Source organism: Uranotaenia lowii, chromosome 3 (assembly GCF_029784155.1).
Source record: "Uranotaenia lowii strain MFRU-FL chromosome 3, ASM2978415v1, whole genome shotgun sequence".
In the NCBI taxonomy this organism is placed as follows: domain Eukaryota; kingdom Metazoa; phylum Arthropoda; class Insecta; order Diptera; family Culicidae; genus Uranotaenia; species Uranotaenia lowii.
Genome location: NC_073693.1, coordinates 120005854 through 120025028, shown reverse-complemented (window position 1 = coordinate 120025028; position 19175 = coordinate 120005854).

Sequence of the window (19175 nt, the reverse complement as noted above, 5' to 3'; positions counted from 1 at the left end):
TTTTTCATCAATAACTTTTTTCATCACTAGCTGATTGTTTTTTATGGTTGATTTTCTTAAAGCCTATGTTGAGACAAATATTTCACCCGAAGACTGTAACTCGATTGGATTTGAAACAGAAAAGTTATTGCGGTTCAAAGGCCGCAAATTTTGTCCAACACGCAATGAGTACTTTTTACGCATTGCGTTTTATACGACAATTTTTGACCAAAATACAATCTTTGAACCGCAATAACTTTTCTGTTTCAAATCCAATCGAGTTACAGTCTTCGGGTGAAATATTTGTCTCATTTTAGGCTTTAAGAAAATCAACCATAAAAAACAATCAGCTAGTGATGAAAAAAGTTATTAATGAAAAAACCAGTATTTTTCGTTCCATCCGGGCAAAATACCTAAAAATTTTATTCACGTTTGAGACTCAAGCAACCCCTCCGTATGGTCAGATCTTTCTGAAACTTGGCATGAGACCTTCTGGTAAGCTAATAAATAATTTTGATTTGGGGCGAGTGAGATTTATCATGTTTCATTCTTCCTATACTATGATAAGTGTACTGCGGTTCGTTAAATTATTAAAAACTTCAAAAATTACAGTTATGGTAGAGTAGCCATAACTTCTTCAATTTTCAACTTATTTTAATAAATAACCACTTGAAATCTTTGTTATAAATCGACATTTAAGCGCAAAAGAAAATCAGATTTTTTAAATGCTACCATCGAGTCAAAAACTTTAGTTGAAACAAAATTTTCTCTAAAAAAATTAGTTTTTTATAACTTTCTACCTCATAAAGTCACTAATATCAACAATACTGTTGATCAAACGCGAAAACAGTGTTCAGATGATCGATAGAAAATTTATTCACCTTCAATATGCAAAAAAGAGATTTCAAATTACTGTTATGTCGTCCGAGATATTTCAATCTAAGTACAAGAACTTTTTTAATTTTTCCGAAATTTCGTATTTGGAGCATAACTCAAAAACGGTTCTACTGAGATTTTTTTGAATTTCATTTTCGGATTCTCCGCAGAATTTTACATTGGAAATGACCTTCAGTTTACTGAGTTCAAAAATGCTGTAAACTAGTGTAATTAGAGGCCCCTCTTTTCTGGCAGCATCGAGATATGATTTCCCTTCATATCTCAATGCTGCCAGAAAAGAGGGGCTAAATGTTGCATTTTTCAAGGAACCAATCGGGTAAATTTGGTATGGAATATTTATGTAATTATTTGATACTATTCTTGTCTTACAGTGAAAGGCTGGATAGCATATTTTTAGGATTTTCAATGTAGCGCTCCTGACAAAATCCACTTTATCTTTCTTGTTTCTCAACAATTTTTTTCATTGTTTAATGTTTCAGAAACCTTGTAACGTGATTGCACTTTTAGAAAAAAAAATTGTTTTTTTTTCAAGATCGTGATTTCAACAAATGTTAGTAATTGGTGTGAAACAGTTCCTTTCTATCAATAAATCATCAAATTAGTTTTAGTCACAGTAAAAACCAAAAACTGAAAATTGAATGTAAAGTAAACTCTATTTAACACATATTGGCTGTAAAGTCGCGAATGCCATAAAAATGGTAAAACGACTATAATCGAAACAAAAAAAAACATATTGGCTGCATTGGATTCTTAAAATATAAAACACAGATTTAAGGATGAATCTCCCAAGGATTCCACTTTTCAAACCTCGTGTTAATGTGCATTTTCTTAGTTTATTTTATTATTTACAATCATTCATCACGTACTTGAATTTTGAATGTATGATAGCAAGATTTTCACAATCTAAATAGGTATATATTTTCACAAAAGAGAATATTTTATACCGGTTGTAGTGAAGATTTTAAATGTATAAGCACTGCGATACTTAAATAATATAATGGGCGAGTTTTCAAATAAGCTGTTAGACTTAAGCACCGTGAACTTTGATAATGCGACAATTTGATGACAGACCATATCATAACAACAACACAGACTCGAACAACAACAGATTCGAACACAACAGAACGAAGATCATAGACAGAGCACAACATAAACAAACCCTACGTGTATTGGAAATGTGCCATATCACCAACACCCAAAACGCTGTAAATTTTAGAACAGACACTGCCAAAACCAGCTCATCATATGCCGGAATATTACACGGAAAATAAAAAAGGTGACATTCACCTAGCAAAACGGTAAATTTTACCTTTATTGCATTCACCTAGCAAAATAGTAAATAAAACCGTTTTCTCATTCACTGAATTAAAAGGTAAATGCTAGTTGGTTTGGTTGGTTTCTGCAATAAAAATAAAACAATAACAAAATTTATTAAAAAAATGTTATTTGTTTGCAGCATTATTGCTCAAATCATGTCAAATTACTTGGTGCTAGAGGAGAACCTTCTAAAAGCCCTTTCAAAACTTTTGGAATACTACAGACGCCATAAAATTCAGTGATCTATTCAAATAGTTCGAAGAAGTATTATTGATTTCTTCTGCTCAGAAAATTTTAAGAAGTAATCTGGATTTTTACAAAAAAACGTAAGTGGTTTGATTCTTATTTAGCACTTTTTTTTTTTCAAATTCTTGATTCTCAACGCCAATTGCATCATCAAAAAAAAGTTTACATATGCTATCCGTTATACAGCTCATAACAAATTGTACAATATAATTTTGACAATTTTCAATAATTCATATTTTAACAAACAAAGCACATGTTGGTACTGTTCTTGTTTAGCTTGTCCCGCTTTTTTTTTCTTAGAAAACTTTTACAAAGTTTACTGACTTACACAAAGTTTAGCCTTAATTAAAATTCATTGGTTCAACACAGCAAAGCTTTCAAAATTTTGTTTCTCAAAATAAGCAGCATTTTTTCATATTTCATATAAGACAATACTGAATAACTCTAATGTTGCACCGAGGATCATTCGATTGTCCCAAAATTCTTATCTACAGTAAAAAAAAAACAAATGACTTTAGCATTTTTAATTTTTTTATTTTGTTGAGATTTGAGTTAAATTTTTTTTATGGAAAAAAATGTACCATTAACAAAATGCACAATATATTGTCAATTTTCGTAAATTATGTTGAAAAGTGTTCAAAATACCTTCAAATCCCCAAATATTTTGTAAAATAAAATTGTAGCACATCGGATGTTTCCGTTTTCATCCTTAGCCTATGAGATTAACTAACCTACTGATTTCTAATCTACTAACTTATTGTCTTTTTTTAAAGTTATTTTTTACCATTCTTTTTGATAAAATTTTCAAACATTTCTAGATCTTTTCTGGCCATTTCTTGAAATTTTACCTTATGTTTTAGATTTTTGTAATCTTTTGAAATTGTGTCATTTTTGCAAGCCTGGCTTGAGCCCCCTTACCCTTGGAGAAAAGGATTGAAAGTTTTGCTTTAAATAGCAATCAAAACCAGCCAACTTTATTGAAATTTCAAACTTTATGAAACCTGCATCTTGAATGGGGGCTGGCCCCCCTATAAATAAATTATTCAGGGTTTGTAAATCAGCGTAAAGAACAGTAATACACATTTTATAAAAATAATTTTTTCACGGGTCCGCTACATGGTGTATCATATATTTTCAGTAAAAATTTTGCATTAAGAAGCATAAACAAATTTTCCAAAGTACCAATACTGTTTCCATGATAAAAAAAATCCATTAAAAGTAACAAACTTTAGACAAAGCAATAAATATTTACAAATCATAATCTTTAAATTACTTTTTTATGGTCTACATACTAGCTAAGAAAACCTAACGAATAAGTTATTGATGAAAGGATTTTGAAACTGTAATGTATCAATGTCGTAATATTAAACTTTTAATTTGGCATTCGTTTAGAAAATTATAATGCTCATTATTTTTCTATTTTCCTTATGTTGAGTTTTCTCCTGGATGGCTGAACCAAAGCTGACTCAGGATTTTTATTTGAAACTCTTGATTATTTTTTATCTTTATCTCTTTTTCCTCCTTTAACTGATTTCAGATGAAAATTCTAGTTTTAAAATCCAGTTCTGTATTTCAATGATGACGTACCCTTTGTTTTATAAAGTAACAAATTTTCAGCAATTAATTTAATCTGTTCGCAATTTCGCGTAAAGCTAAATTGTCAAGTTTTTGTTATGATGACAAAAATATTTAAATTTTTAAAATAACTTCTGGATAATGTTCAATTAAAAAAATTAGTTTTAGTGTTTAAAGATACAAACAAGACCAACTGGAGTGTTGGAAAAGCCTTATTTGTCAGATTTTTGGCCTAGTCTCAATCACATTGAGAACTTTTTCGAAAAAAATATTTTCATATTCTAAGTAAAGTTATTCTCATAGTAAATAAAATTTGAGAGTTTTTTTTATTCCTTCTATTATATTATGGCTTTTTAATAGTTGTTGAAAATTTGTAACATGATGCAACGGTAGCACCCTAGCTTGGTGTATACACTGTATCAAAAAATTGTCCGTACAGCACGTACTTTGAAATCCAAATAATCAAAAAATGCACTTTTTCAGTCAATAAAAATACTACAATTACTTCATTCGCTGCAGAAACTAGTCCTTTTTGTAGATCAGTATTAAAAATGTTTATGAGTTTAACCTTAAAATTAACCCAATTCATTTTGTAAAGAAAGTCCCAAAAACGACGTCAAAAAATTGTCCGTACACTGAGGCTTTTGTCAAATATCAGTCAAGTAAACAGTTATGTGTCAGTCTGTCAAACGCAGAAACGTGAATTGAATCTCAGCAAAGAAAATTTTCAGTGGTCTGAGCGAGAAATACGGTAAAATGAACTTAATTTAGCATAAATCAGTAGATTTCAACAATTTGTTGATTAAATTAACAGGAAAATGTCTGCTCCTCACAAAAAAAAAATACCCGTTGACATCCGGAAACTGATTGCTGACCTGAAGAATGACGGTAAAACCTTGTCCGATTTTTTTTAATTTAGTTGTCTTCGAATTACGCATAGAATAGTAAAACGGCCATGATCGTCGGTTCAGTATGTCCTTCAGAACTTTAAGAAGACTAACTCCCTGGAGACTAATCCTATAAGCTGATGGTTGGTTTGATCGTACTTTCGGGTCAGAACCAAACGATCATATTTATATTCCTATAGACGCGTAATATGACTGATAAATCTATTTATTTTTCTCCGTGAATGAATGTCAAGTGTCCGGTGCCATTTGCGCTGAAAGCATACCACACCATTACATGCCCACCACCGTGCTTAACTGTCGGTCACAAATTTTTCGGATCCAATCCAGTATTTGGATTACGCCATATTGCTACATGTCCGTCAGACCCAAAAATATTAAATGAGCTTTCGTCAGTGAATATGGCTTTCTGCCAGAACTCTTCCGGTTCCAGGACATACTTTTGAGCATATTTCAGCCGCTTTTTCTTATTTTTAGCAGATATAAACGGCTTCTTCAGAGAAACACGACCTCGGTATTTTTTCTCATGAAGTATGTTCCGTACCGTTTGAGGATTAACCTGTATGTTTTCAAAATTCTTCAGGCTGTCTGCTAGTTTCGGGGCACTGATTTTAGGATTCTGACTGATTTCCCTGACAATGATGCGATGGTGACGATCCGTAAGCTTCAGTTTGCGGCCTCTTCCTGAAGTATGTTATGTCTCCAGGGAGTTAGTCTTCTTAAAGTTCTGAAGGACATACTGAACCGACTATCGTGGCCGTTTTACTATACCTGCAATTTTGAACAAGCCTTTAACGTAATTTTTTTAGGTCATCAATCAGTTTCCGGATGTCAACGGGTATTTTTTTGTGAGGAGCAGACATTTTCTTGTTAATTTTTGTGGATTTAATTAACAGGAAAATGTCTGCTTTTCACAAAAAATACCCGTTGACATCCGGAAACACTAAAATCTACCGATTGATGCTAGATAAAGTTCATTTTACCGTATTTATCGCTCAGACCACTGAAAATTGTCTTTGCTGAGATTCAACTCACGTTTCTGCGTTTGACAGACTGACATATAACTGTTTACTTGACTAATATTTGACAAAGGCCTCAGTGTACGGACAATTTTTTGACGTCGTTTTCGGGACTTTCTATACAAAATGAATTGGATTATTTTTAAGGTTAAATTCATAAACATTTTTAATACTGATCTACAAAAAGGACTAGTTTCTGCAGCGAATGATGTAATTGTAGTATTTTTATCGACTGGAAAAGTACACTTTTTGATTGTTTGGATTACAAGGTACGTGCTGTACGGACAATTTTTTGATACAGTGCATGTAGGTACCATTGTGCGTTTTCGAAACTTTCGGCATTTAAATAGTGTATTTGTTTCCCGGTGATAGTGGTATCGTAGTCAAAGTTTTATTATCATGTTATTATGACATTTTGGCAATGTTCCAGATGATTAAGCCTCTGACTGAAAAATTTTGACAACTGTTGGAAAATGGGAAAAAAACAATTGCACATTTTTTTGGTTAGATCATTTACCATTCGTTTTATAAAGTAATAAAATTTGCAACAATCATGAGAATCACTTCGAAATCTTGAAAAAGATTGAAAATTAACTTTTCGTATTAATACAATAATCATTCTCACATCAAGGTCACATTTGTTTCATTTTGTTTACTTTTGAGTAGTTAAGATATTTATAATTACAATAAGAATCTGTAGTTTAAAGAATGCAACCCACGATTTTAAATCTAATATTATTGACCTTCGAAAAGATTATTTTGGTCCGAATAATAATATTTTCGAATTTTAAGTAAGCTTATTAACAAAATCCAAAAACTTTCTTTTTCTTTTTTATTTTTGCTACGTTGAATTTTGAAATTTTGCATATTTTCAACAACCTGCAAAAGTTGTATTCAAGTTAGTTACATTAGTTTAACCCTCATCCGCATTAGGGTGTCATTTTGACACCATTGCAAGTTTGATGGCTTGTAACTTTTTTCAGAAGCTTCAAAATACAAAAATTTCTTCGGGGACCCTAAATGAATTCAAAAGTTCTTCAATATTGCATCTTTACTTTTTTTATGGACGAACCCTGGAAGCCTGGACAAAAAAACTCCCTTTTCCGACTTTTGGTGTCATTTTGACACCACAAAAGTAAAATCTATTTAAGTCGTTTGAATTATTATGAACTTCATATAAAACTTATATCAATAGAAACCTTGTAATGTCAGTAAAATATGTTTAGAACATTATATACAGCTAAAGTTACAAGTTTTCTCGTTATTCAGCATGGAAGAAAAAAAATCTGAAAAAACATGCCTCACGAAAACTGCTGTAGTTTATATGTTACACGTCCAAAAAAATATTTGCCTTATGCATTTGAAAGCTGAAGTTAATGCCTACATCATGAAGACAAGAAATATTTTTTAAATTTTTTTTAATGAAATGGTCACAAAAAGTTCAAAAAAGTGGTCTAAATACCCTACTTTTCAATTGATTGCTAGTAAATACTGTTTGAGCGATGATAGAGTTTTGAAAAAATATGACTACAAAATGTATAAAAATTCTAACATTTTGCTGTCTTTAGATTTTTGATGCAACAAAAATTGAATTTACTGGAATTTTTCAAAGTTCACTACTTTGCGCGATTTTTTTACAAATTGAAATTTCATCTCTTTTTGTGGTCCACCGTCAGGTTGTACCCGGATTATCAGTGCTTTTACTTTGTTTGGACCAACCAAGAGTATATTCATTGGAAAGCACATTTAATCTTCATTCTAGTGAGGTGCTGCAATTCACGCTGTGAGATTTCACAAAAATATGAAAATTATAAACGTAAATTCATTCCTGAATTTCTAGAACTACAAGCACCTCGTCCAGCAAAACGTGTTTGTTTGCTCTCCGAGTAGGTACGGTGGGTGGTGATTCGGGCAGAGAGCGAAGCCGAAAGACGAAATAGTGATGCGTGTCGTGACTAGCAAATGCAAACTAGGTACTCTCAATAGAATATTTTCAACCAAGAAATGTACGACACCCATCATTATTTCGTTTGTCTGCTTCGCTCTCTGCCCGAATCACCACCCACCGTACTTACTCGGAGAGCAAACAAACACGTTTTGCTGGACGAGGTGCTTGTAGTTCTAGAAATTCAGGAATGATTTTACGTTTATAATTTTCATATTTTTGTGAAATCTCACAGCGTGAATTGTAGCACCTCACTAGAATGAAGATTAAATGTGCTTTCCAATGAATATACTCTTGGTTGGTCCAAACAAAGTAAAAGCACTTATAATCCGGGTACAACCTGACGGTGGACCACAAAAAGAGATGAAATTTCAATTTGTAAAAAAATCGCGCAAAGTAGTGAACTTTGAAAAATTTTAGTAAATTCAATTTTTGTTGCATCAAAAATCTAAAGACAGCAAAATGTTAGAATTTTTATACATTTTGTAATCATGTTTTTTTCAAAACTCTACCATCGCTCAAACAGGATTTACTAGCAATCGAATGAAAAGTAGGGTTTTTAGACCACTTTTTTGAACTTTTTGTGACCATTTCATTAAAAAAAATTTAAAAAAATATTTCTTGTCTTCATGATGTAGGCATTAACTTCAGCTTTCATATGCATAAGGCAAATATTTTTTTGAACGTGTATCATATGAACTACAGCAGTTTTCGTGAGGCATGTTTTTTCGGATTTTTTTTCTTTCATGCTGAATAACGAGAAAACTTGTAACTTTAGCTATATATAATGTTCTAAACATATTTTACTGACATTACAAGGTTTCTTTTGATGTAAGTTTTATTTAAATCGGTCTAACACGCCAAAAGTTATAACGATTTGAGCTTGTGGTGTCAAATTGACACCACAAGTGCTGATTAGGGTAATGAAATCTAATGCGGATGAGGGTTAACACTAAACATACCGACACTTTGTATATACCTATTCATACCGCGAGCGGTCAAATGACGGTTTACACTGTTTTCGCTGAAACTTTCTTGTTTCTCAACCGATTTCTTTAAAACATACAGTTTTGAAAAGCCTATAATGTGACTCAAATATGTTTCTCAGACAGTTTTCAGCTACAATCAGTAATTTCAAAGTTATTTTAAGTCCAAGAAATTTTTTATGAAAAAACATGCTTCAGGAAAATTGCTATAAATCAGTTATTTAGTGCTCGAAAAAAAATTCACTTAGTGCCTGAGAAAGCTGAAGTTAGAAGCTATATGCTGCACATACGGAAATTTTTATCAGATTTTTTTTAAGGTCATGCCCACCAAAAATGTAAAAAAGTTGTGTAAAACCCGTACTTTTCAATCAATCAACCGGCAAAGCTGTTCCTGTTACAGTAGAAAAATTTCAAAAAATGACTTGGAAAGTTGACGTAATTTGTCACATTTTGGCATCTTTAGATTTTGTAAAATACGAAATACATAATTTATGACGAATTTTAAAAGGTAGCTGTTTTTCGAACATTTCATCAATTCGGATTTTTTGATACAATTCCTACACCTAAATTCAGCTTTGCACTGGATTTTGAGTATGTTATCGTAAGGTTTAGGCAATAAAACTATATGCAAAAGAAAGAAAATTTTATACCAATTCTAGTGACGTAACTACATTGGCGGTGCGATGCTTGACAAAAATATAATAAATATATTTCTGAAAGTAAAACCAGAAAAATTGAGCGAATGCTCGTTTGTTTTTTCGTTTCCTTTCACCCGTCTTCGTGTGCAAAATAGCTTTGAGATATTACCACCCACTGCGCCCGTCTGCCAAGCAAGAATTTGTGCTGACTTCTCAAGATTCAGAAACAACTTCACTGTTTTATTTATCATATTTTTGCTAAGCATTGCACCGCCAATGCAGTTACACTACTAGAACCGGTATGAAATAAGCTTTCTTATGCATATAGTTTTATCGCCTAAAACTTACGATAACATACTCAAAATCCAGTGCAAAGCTGAGCTTAGGTGTAGGAATTCTCTCAGAAAATCCAAATTGATAAAAAGTACGAAAAACAGCTACCTTTGAAAATTCGTCATAAATTATGTATTTCGTATTTTACAAAATCTAAAGATGCCAAAATGTGACAAATTAAGTAAACTTTCCAATTCATTTTTTGAAATTTTTCTACTGTAACAGGAACAGCTTTGCCGGTTGATTGATTGAAAAGTACGGGTTTTACACAACTTTTTTACATTTTTGGTGGGCATGACCTTAAAAAAAATCTGATAAAAATTTCCGTATGTGCAGCATATAGCTTCTAACTTCAGCTTTCTCAGGCACTAAGTGAATTTTTTTTCGAGCACTAAATTACTGATTTATAGCAATTTTCCTGAAGCATGTTTTTTCATAAAAAATTTCTTGGACTTAAAATAACTTTGAAATAATTGATTGTAGCTGGAAACTGTCTGAGAAACATATTTGAGTCACATTATAGGCTTTTCAAAACTGTATGTTTTAAAGAAATCGGTTGAGAAACAAGAAAGTTTTAGCGAAAACAGTGTAAACCGTCATTTGACCGCTCGCGGTATGAATAGGTATACCACATGCGTTATTCGAAAACCACAACACTTAGAAAAAATTTAAAAACGCACAAATACTTGCATTTTGAAAATAAAAATAGTCCTGTCGTTAATTTGGCGAAAAAAAATTATATAAGGCGTAATCATCCTTCAAAGTTTAAAAACCGTCATTTGACCGCCTCCGGTACGTTTAGTGTTAATAATGTGCTTCAATGACTTTTTATCGTTGGTACAGTCAGGTACAGTCATTTTATGTTATGTTATGTTATGTTATGTTATGTTATGTTATGTTATGTTATTTTAAGGTATTGTATTGGAAAGAAGCTCCAGCGTGCGATGTGGCACCTTCAAGCAAATGTACGAAATAAGTTCCTCAGAAGGCGGTATATAATTGCATTATAACTCCCAGCTAAATTCTAAACTCTCACGGTATCCAGGAAACTAGATTTGCGAAGTTCTTATGCTAAAATTATAGTTTGTTTAATAGAAAGTAAGAGTAAACTTTTATTTGCGTCTTGCGTGAAGAACAAAAAGGTATACCCCTTTTATGTTGTTGAAAATTTGTAAAAAATAAAAATTTTGCTAAATACCTAAAATATGTTCTTCGAAATTATCGACGTTTTTCGGTGAGTTTTGAAAATAATAAAACAGATTTACCAGTTGTCCATACGTTTCGAGCTCGTCTGAACTATCAAAATCAAAATAGTTCAGACGATGGCCAGTCAATTTGTCCACTGAGGAGGAGCGAATGCCAGAGTAGCTCGAAAAGTATGGACAACTGGTAAATCTGTTTTATTATTATCAAAACTCACCAAAAAACGTCGATAATTTCGAAGAACAAACAATCGCGGTGATAAATCCAAAACTCAACATACCTAAAATATGTAAAAATAATATTTTTTCATTATTTTTCCCTTCATGAACTCATCATTGCGCACTACTGTGAATTTTTTCGAAAAAAAAAATAAAAAATCATGAAATGAAGGGTTAAGAGGAATAAAAACAGTTGTCAAAGTGTTTTTGGTTTTGTAATCTATTAAATTTCATAGTATAATTTCAAAATTTTGATCATTCCTTAGTGTCTGAATTGTGATTCTGCTCTCCTATACGTTAAAATCCCAGACAAAACAAAAAACAAGATATTTATACTGAGTTTTGTTTAAGAAAATTAATATCAATTAGAATTATTTCAAATTTTCATCAAAATAAATTTTGCATTAATTTTGGAATTTTAACGGAAATTTTCTTATTCAAATGAAGAATTTAAAATGCTGAAATAAATCGCTCTTTAAAATGTTTACTACACACAAAATTTGAAATAAGGACTCTGATTGTATTTTTCTGCTCCAAAAATATATTTCGGAGAATTTCTTAAGGAAAGTTTTGATTTTCAGTTTGAACTTTGCTTTTAAAACTGGAACTTTATTATGAAAAAATAAAATTTATTCAGGATTCATCTTTCGAATTTGCATAAGCGTTCGACAGTTTTTCTTCCTTGAAATCTTTTTATGTTGCATTTGCATTCCTCATACGATTCTAGTTTTCGATCTTGATTTGATTATTTTCAACCGGTTGTACTCCATTTACCCGAAAACCATTGCCCAGAATGAAAAATCCCCAGAATTCCAATCGCCAGAAAGAACCATTCCCCAGAATTTTTCTCCCCAGACGAACCATTCCCCAGAAAAGTTTTCGCCAGAATGTACCATTTCCCAGAAATTTTTTCACCAGAATGAACCATGTACCAGAATTTTTTTCGCCAGAAGGACCATTTCCCAGAAAATTGAAAACATTTATCCTTACTAGAAATTATTAAAAAAAGGAATTGTTACAAAAAATGGGGTTTCATAACTTTATTCTTTTGCGGCAAAGCCGCAACCAACGAGGATGAAGGGGCTGAGGCGGCACAAAGCCGCCGAAGCTCCCAAATCCGAGGAGGCCGCCGACCCGCCGTCGGAAGCGGCGGCCCTAAGACATTGGTCTAGGTCTGCCGGGGCTTCCTAGGTCTGCGTGAAAGCTAGGGGTGATCCCTTAGTCCCGTCCGCCACGCGACAGCATGAAGGACAAAACGTCTATCAAGTTCGAACGCGCAGCGTGAGGAGTCGGATACCAAAACGGTTTTTTAAAGGACCATGGTAAGCATTGAATCAATTAAAGTACCCAAACCATAAACATAGCACAATATTGGTTCTAAATTTAGTTGGAAAATTTCAAAGTCGTAGTTTCATTCAAAAAATCATTTTGAAAAAAATTAATTTCGAATCATATGAAATATACAAGAATTTATTAGAAAAAAAAACAAATAAAAATACTAGGGGAAAAAATCTGGGATTTGTGACATTCTGGTAAATGTTCCATTCTGGGGAAAAAATTCTGGGAAATGGTCCATTCTGGGAAAAAAAATTCTGGTAAATGGTGCATTCTGGGGAATTTTTTTATGGGAAATGGTTCATTCTGGGGTTTGATTTCGGGTATTTGTCATTCTGGGAAAAATTCATTCTGGGCAATGGTTTTCGGGTAAATGGGATACAATCTTTTCAACCTAATGCTTATGTTTGAATTCCTCCGATGAAGTAAAAATGCAGTTCATAATTTTGGCTATTTCAATGTGTCGGCCCGTGAATAAATAATGATCAATCAATTTCACTCATTCTCTTAACAAATTTGTAATTTCTTGATTTTTCTTGTTATTTTTTGCCATTTTTTGTCATTTCTTGTAATTTTCGATATTTATTTTTTTTTATATTTTTGTTTGTTATTTTCTGTAATATTCGTAATTTTCGTCCTTCTTTGTCGCTTCTGGTAAATTTTTGAGGTTCCTCTTTTTTGTTTTTTTTTGTGATTTTTGGACACTTTTGTATTTTTTTAAATAATAATAATAAATTTTAACACCTTAGGACTTTTTAGATAAAATAACAAAAAATCCATATATCGCCGAACAAAATGTTCCTGTTTTTGATTGATTGATCCCAAGCTGACGATTTTAAAAATCGTTACTTGATGATTAGTTGCTTACAAATCACACTTCTTAAAACATTTGGTTGCATTCTCCAAAAGGCAATACCTTCCGCTTACTTTAAAAAACTACGTTTTGTAGCACCTTTTCAAAGACGCGGAAACAACAGCTGTCGATTATGCATTCACCCGTTCTAAAATCGTTTTTACTCGAACGCTCTTGCTGCCTCCATTGCATTGGTTCGTTGGTTGGTTGGTCTCGATTCACTAAATTTTTTTTCCCCTGGCTTCTCCACCTGAATGGAGCGTTGTTGTTGTGGTGCTTCAGCTCGATTCGATGGAACGTTGAAGCTTGTTTCTGTACAGTAACTTGTGCCCAACAGTAGCAAGGTCCTGTGAACTTGAGCAGCAGCAGCCGAAACCCACCCACATACACACATAAGTTGACCAGCGTGAAAACATTTTCAATACATTAAATATCAATAAAAATGTTTTGCAAATCGTTCCAAAACAGACGACTGAATAATGGGTTTTCGTACTTTACATAGAAGAAGGTTAGGAGAAAAGGGAAGTTTGCATAAAAGGCTGAACGAATTCTTCATACATCGTCGAATCGTCGAACAGGGAGAACAAAATGGTGCATGAAAATTGCATTTCGGAGTGTTTTGTTTCCTGTTTTGTCCTGCAGTTAAGAAAAGATGGTGAATGTGATGGTTGATTCCAGCAATTCTTATAGTTTTGTGCTGATTCGAACTCTATGCAGTTCAGATTGCATACTTTAAGGCAATACAATTTATATCAATAACACAATACTTCCTGTACTGAACTAACACGCTCTTGACAAAATAACTGACAAGTTCAAACGAAACAAAAATCTTCGAAACCATTTTTAACCTCTTACTCTCATTCAGCTTATTTACAATTCAAGAACAGTTGTGGTCGGCAGCATGCAAATGTGCTCGAGCTGAAGATGCCAGAGTCGACCTAAAGTGAAACGTTGATTCCAAACAGAACTCAAAGATTTCTCCCAACAAACGGATCCAATTAAAACTGCAAAAACTTATTATTTTCAGAGCTGCTCGTGTGCCCCCGCAAAACACAACGGAATATGGTGCTAGCATGCTAAGGAATCGATAGGGAGGAGCAAACTAACTACGAAAGAGAATCTATTCTCACTTCCGAGTTGAATTACAATAACAAAAGGGCAGAAATTAGTGAAAGGGTAATAAGTTTTAAGTCCCTGATTCGTTTCTGGCTTTCTGGCAGAATTTTCCACAACACCACTCTTGAATTGGTTTAGCTCTCAGCAGTATATAGGTATGTAGTAGGTATAAGTTTCCTTCATTATTGGGTGGGACTTTTGAACTCACTCGAGGGATGAGCTGAGGGAGGGATCAAAAATGCATGGTCTCAATTTGTGCTATTTTAGAGGAAGTCTGTTTCGAATGATAAGAAGTAGTATTCTCACTCAATTATGGGCTACAATATGTCTATACGGTACCACGGAAAGTAAATAGTTCCAAAAGTTAACCCAATGCTAAAAACAGCAATAGATAAATGCACGATCTAAAATAAAAGTATACCTTTTTTGATGAATTCATTTTTATATTTTCCAAATAATCAAATGTAAATAATCATGTTATCTTATTAGCGGTTAGTAATTTTCGTCCAAATATTTTTTTGTTTCGATTACAGTCATTTTACCATCTTTATGGCATCCGAGACTTAACTCTTCCAAATATGTAAATTGTAGTTAGTACATCTAATATTTGTAGTTACTGCATCTAATAATTTAAACCCTTACATTCCACAGGCAGCTTAACATAAACCTTTTAAGATAGTATTTAGCCATTGCAACTTATCGATTATAAAATAACATGATTTAACTTAGTTACTTACTACAGAATAAAATAATTGTAAAAATTTCAAATCTTCAATCAATAAGTCTAACTATAATTTGTATTTCAGCCAAGACTTTCACCTTGTAATTTTTTTCCATTTCATCGAAAATTGAATAGAAGTCAGAGTCAACAGAGTTTGAGTGCGCGAATGTCAGTATTAAAGAATTCGTTTCAAAGTTACAATGATAATTCAATTTCTTTTTTTATATATAATCTCTTACGTAACATAGCTGCATTATTGATATTTTTTTGCATAATTTAGTCTGCAATCGTCAATCAATGTAATTTCATTGATTTTTATTTGTTCGCGTTCATATTAGGCCCTTTGAGCCAAAGGGGTAAAAGTGCACAAAACTTGACTTCATGAAAACATACTTTAAAGTTCTCGTTTTGCATGTGGCTTCCATATTTTTCTGGAAAGATTCAGTTTTCATTCGAGTATTTAAGTATGTTAATAAAACTAAAAAAAAATACTGCAGAGAAAGATTGAGATTTTAAATGCAGTCCATTACGAAAATGATTATTTTTACCCTGGAATTTACTAGATTCAAACTACTTAAATCACCTTTTCAGCTTTACGTCACAGCTAAGAATATCTCATACATATTATTGAATATTTATAAAACCATACATACGCTTTGTTTACAGTATTATGCACTTTTACATTTACAAAATTCTGACATTGGCATTATTGTATCATTACATTATTAATGTTAAAAATTATTGTTTTATCATCCCATACAATTAATCTTATATACCTTTTAAAATAATTTATGAACAAAATAGTATGGTATTTTAAATAAATTTCACATGTGTTTTTTTATTTTTTTTTATTATTTTCGATTCTTTCATGCCAAGTCACACATTGTGAAGCATGGACACAAACATAATTAAATAATCATGAATAACATCTCTTACATACAACAATTCTAAGTTTATTAAAGTTTTTTTTCAGGATTCTAAGGATTCCAATTTCTTCAAATTTTGGATAAAGCTTACAATAAATAATAAGGAAATAATATTCTGAAATGGGTATGATCTTTTTAGGCTGAATTCAGGCCCTAATATGCTATTCCAGACTTCCTGCTTAGCTGATTAAAGTTTCGTAAAATAACATTTATAATAAATTAGTCGCTTATATAGGTAACAAATATGTATAAATCGGTATCGAGTTTTGAATACGGTGAATGCGTCAACATCACTGTTTTGCGAAAAACGTTTGACAACTCGATAAACTCCCAGCAAATTTTTAATTTAATTTTCTCTATTTTTTTAAAACTAAATATCCTTTAGTAAACGTTGTAAAACTAAAATGAAGGTCTCGGAACGTACTTTATCACCCAACTGATAAATTGAATTGTTCAAATTTCGTTGCAATCGCCACATTCAAATTTCACTACTGAAATGTTTATTGTATATACAAACCGAAGTTATTTTTCCTTCAGCAGTTCTTACATATTATTCATTTTATTTATAATTATATCGTATTATAGTATATCAATGTACTTATTATGTTTTATCGTAAAATTTCACATTAAGTTATTTTTCATTCTATCATTATTTCATACTTTATAGTATTTGTTTCCTTATTTTGTTTTATTGTAATACTTCATATTAAATTATTTTTGAATTGATCATCATATCGTATTATATTATATTCATTAACCTTAAAATATCCCGGCCTATTATATTTTAACTATTTCAACGATTAATTCAAGCCCACACTGAGCTTTTCTAGATACAGCTGCGAGTTACGGGTCGATGGAACAACATTCAGTTATAAGTACACATAAAAATGTGCAGATTCTTCTCTTTCCTCGAGTCTCACTGTTTACTTTTTATTCATATCGCCATTAATTTCTTGTAATTTAATCGGTTATTTCCTGTACATGCTTTAGAAAACATGCTTCGCCAACATAATGGTAGCATTTATTATAACTTTTTTTTTCTTCGTTTTTTTTGACAATATAACTTCCCTGAATTATTATTTGTAGGGCGTGGTCATGTTTACTGTTTACTGTTTACTGTTTACTGTTCTTTTTTGTTTGTTTGTTTGTTTGTTTGTTTGTTTATTGTTCCAGTAGAGTAAGAATACAATATTCTTTTCAATTACTACTTCCGATGTACACAGTTTGTCTTTCACGTTCACTTATTTGAATTTTAATTTTAATCCTATTCTATTTATTTCCTATAACTAATTATTTTCACAGTGAGAATCCAACGCGGCTGCAAATTCTGGTGCTGTTTCCAGTAGTTCAGACATTCTCTTTTAAAAATGGCTTCTGATTGTATACGCTTAACATTTGGGGGTAATGAGTTGTAGTTGACAACACCTCTCACAAAGAGAGAATTTGCATACAAAGTAGTCCTATTAGTAGGCACAACATAATTGCGCAAACGGCTTCCTTGAGCGCATATGAGCTTTTCAAATAGTGCGGGGGATAACGAGTCGAACCAAGCTTACGCATAAACATGCAGGATCTGAATGCATAGAAATTTTTCATAGAACATCCAATGAGATTGCTTTGTAGATGACTTACTCGATCGTATCGGTTTAGGCCATAGACATATCGCACGCAACAATTTAATGCAACATTCAGTCTATTCAGTGCACCAGAACTAGGGCGAACATGGAGTGCATCACTAAACAGAAAATGTGGGAGGATCAAGGCTTTAAACAAACAGATTTTCGTATTGGTTGGTGCGGAGTATGTACTTCTGTAAAGATTGCGCAAACAGCCGTAAATTTTTCCACATTGTTGCATGATCAGATCGTCCCACGATAAATTTTCGTTTAAAATATATCCAAGATTGTTCGCAGTTTTGCTCCAGTGGATTTGCTCATCGTTGATAAAGACATTGGGGAGAGAACCATGGACAGCTTGCCTTCTAGATTTGGTTATATACAGTGCCTTGCTTTTGGTATGGTTCACTAGTAGTCCATTTCTCAAACACCACGCAGCAACTCTTGCTAGATCTTCGTTGACCAGCCTGACAAGTTCACTTGAGTTACTATTCCGATCGACGGCCCAAGAATGGAGCCTTGCGGAACGCCAGAGGTTACATGAGTACTCCGTGAGAATAATTCTCCGCAAAAAACTGTTTGCACTCTATTCGTTAAGTACGATTCAATCAGCCGAGCAGCAGCGTTCGAAAAATGAAATTGTTCGACAAGCTTGTCACAAAGTTTTCTATGTAAAATAGTGTCAAAAGCCTTGTTAAAATCAAGCAAAAGTAACACGCCTGACATTTTTTTATCCACTGCCGCTGTAAGTTCATCGTAAACACGAATTACTGCTGTTTTCACACTTTGACGGAAACCAGCTTGCGCATCTGTCAGCAAATTGTTGTTGTTTATGAATGTTGACATTTGATCCTTCATTATTTTTTCAAACGCTTTAGATAAAGCACAAAGTATGCTTATGGGTCTTAGATTTTCAAGTGTGTTCAGTTGAGGCTTTTTCTTCAAAGGTATAACTTTTGCAATTTTCCAGTAGTCAGGATAGATAGATGTTCTTATGATCACATCAAACAGATGAGTCAAATGATGGGCAATTAACGGCAGCACAAGTTTAATCAACTTTATGGGTACGCGATCTAAACCTTCAGCATTCGATTTTATATCACAAACGGAGTTAACAACTTCTCACCATGCAACTGGCCGAAAACAGAAGTTGAATGGTGCAACAGCCCTAAACTGCCGATGACCATCATCTATTGAGTAGTTGGACGAAAACTTTTGGTTTCCTACATCTGGATCAAAACTACACGCCTGCGTTGTTTTAATCTTACCAACACCAAGACTTTTCACGCGTTTCCATAGGACATTTGCCGGAACCTGATCGCCCAGGAATTGATGCAGGTGTTGTTT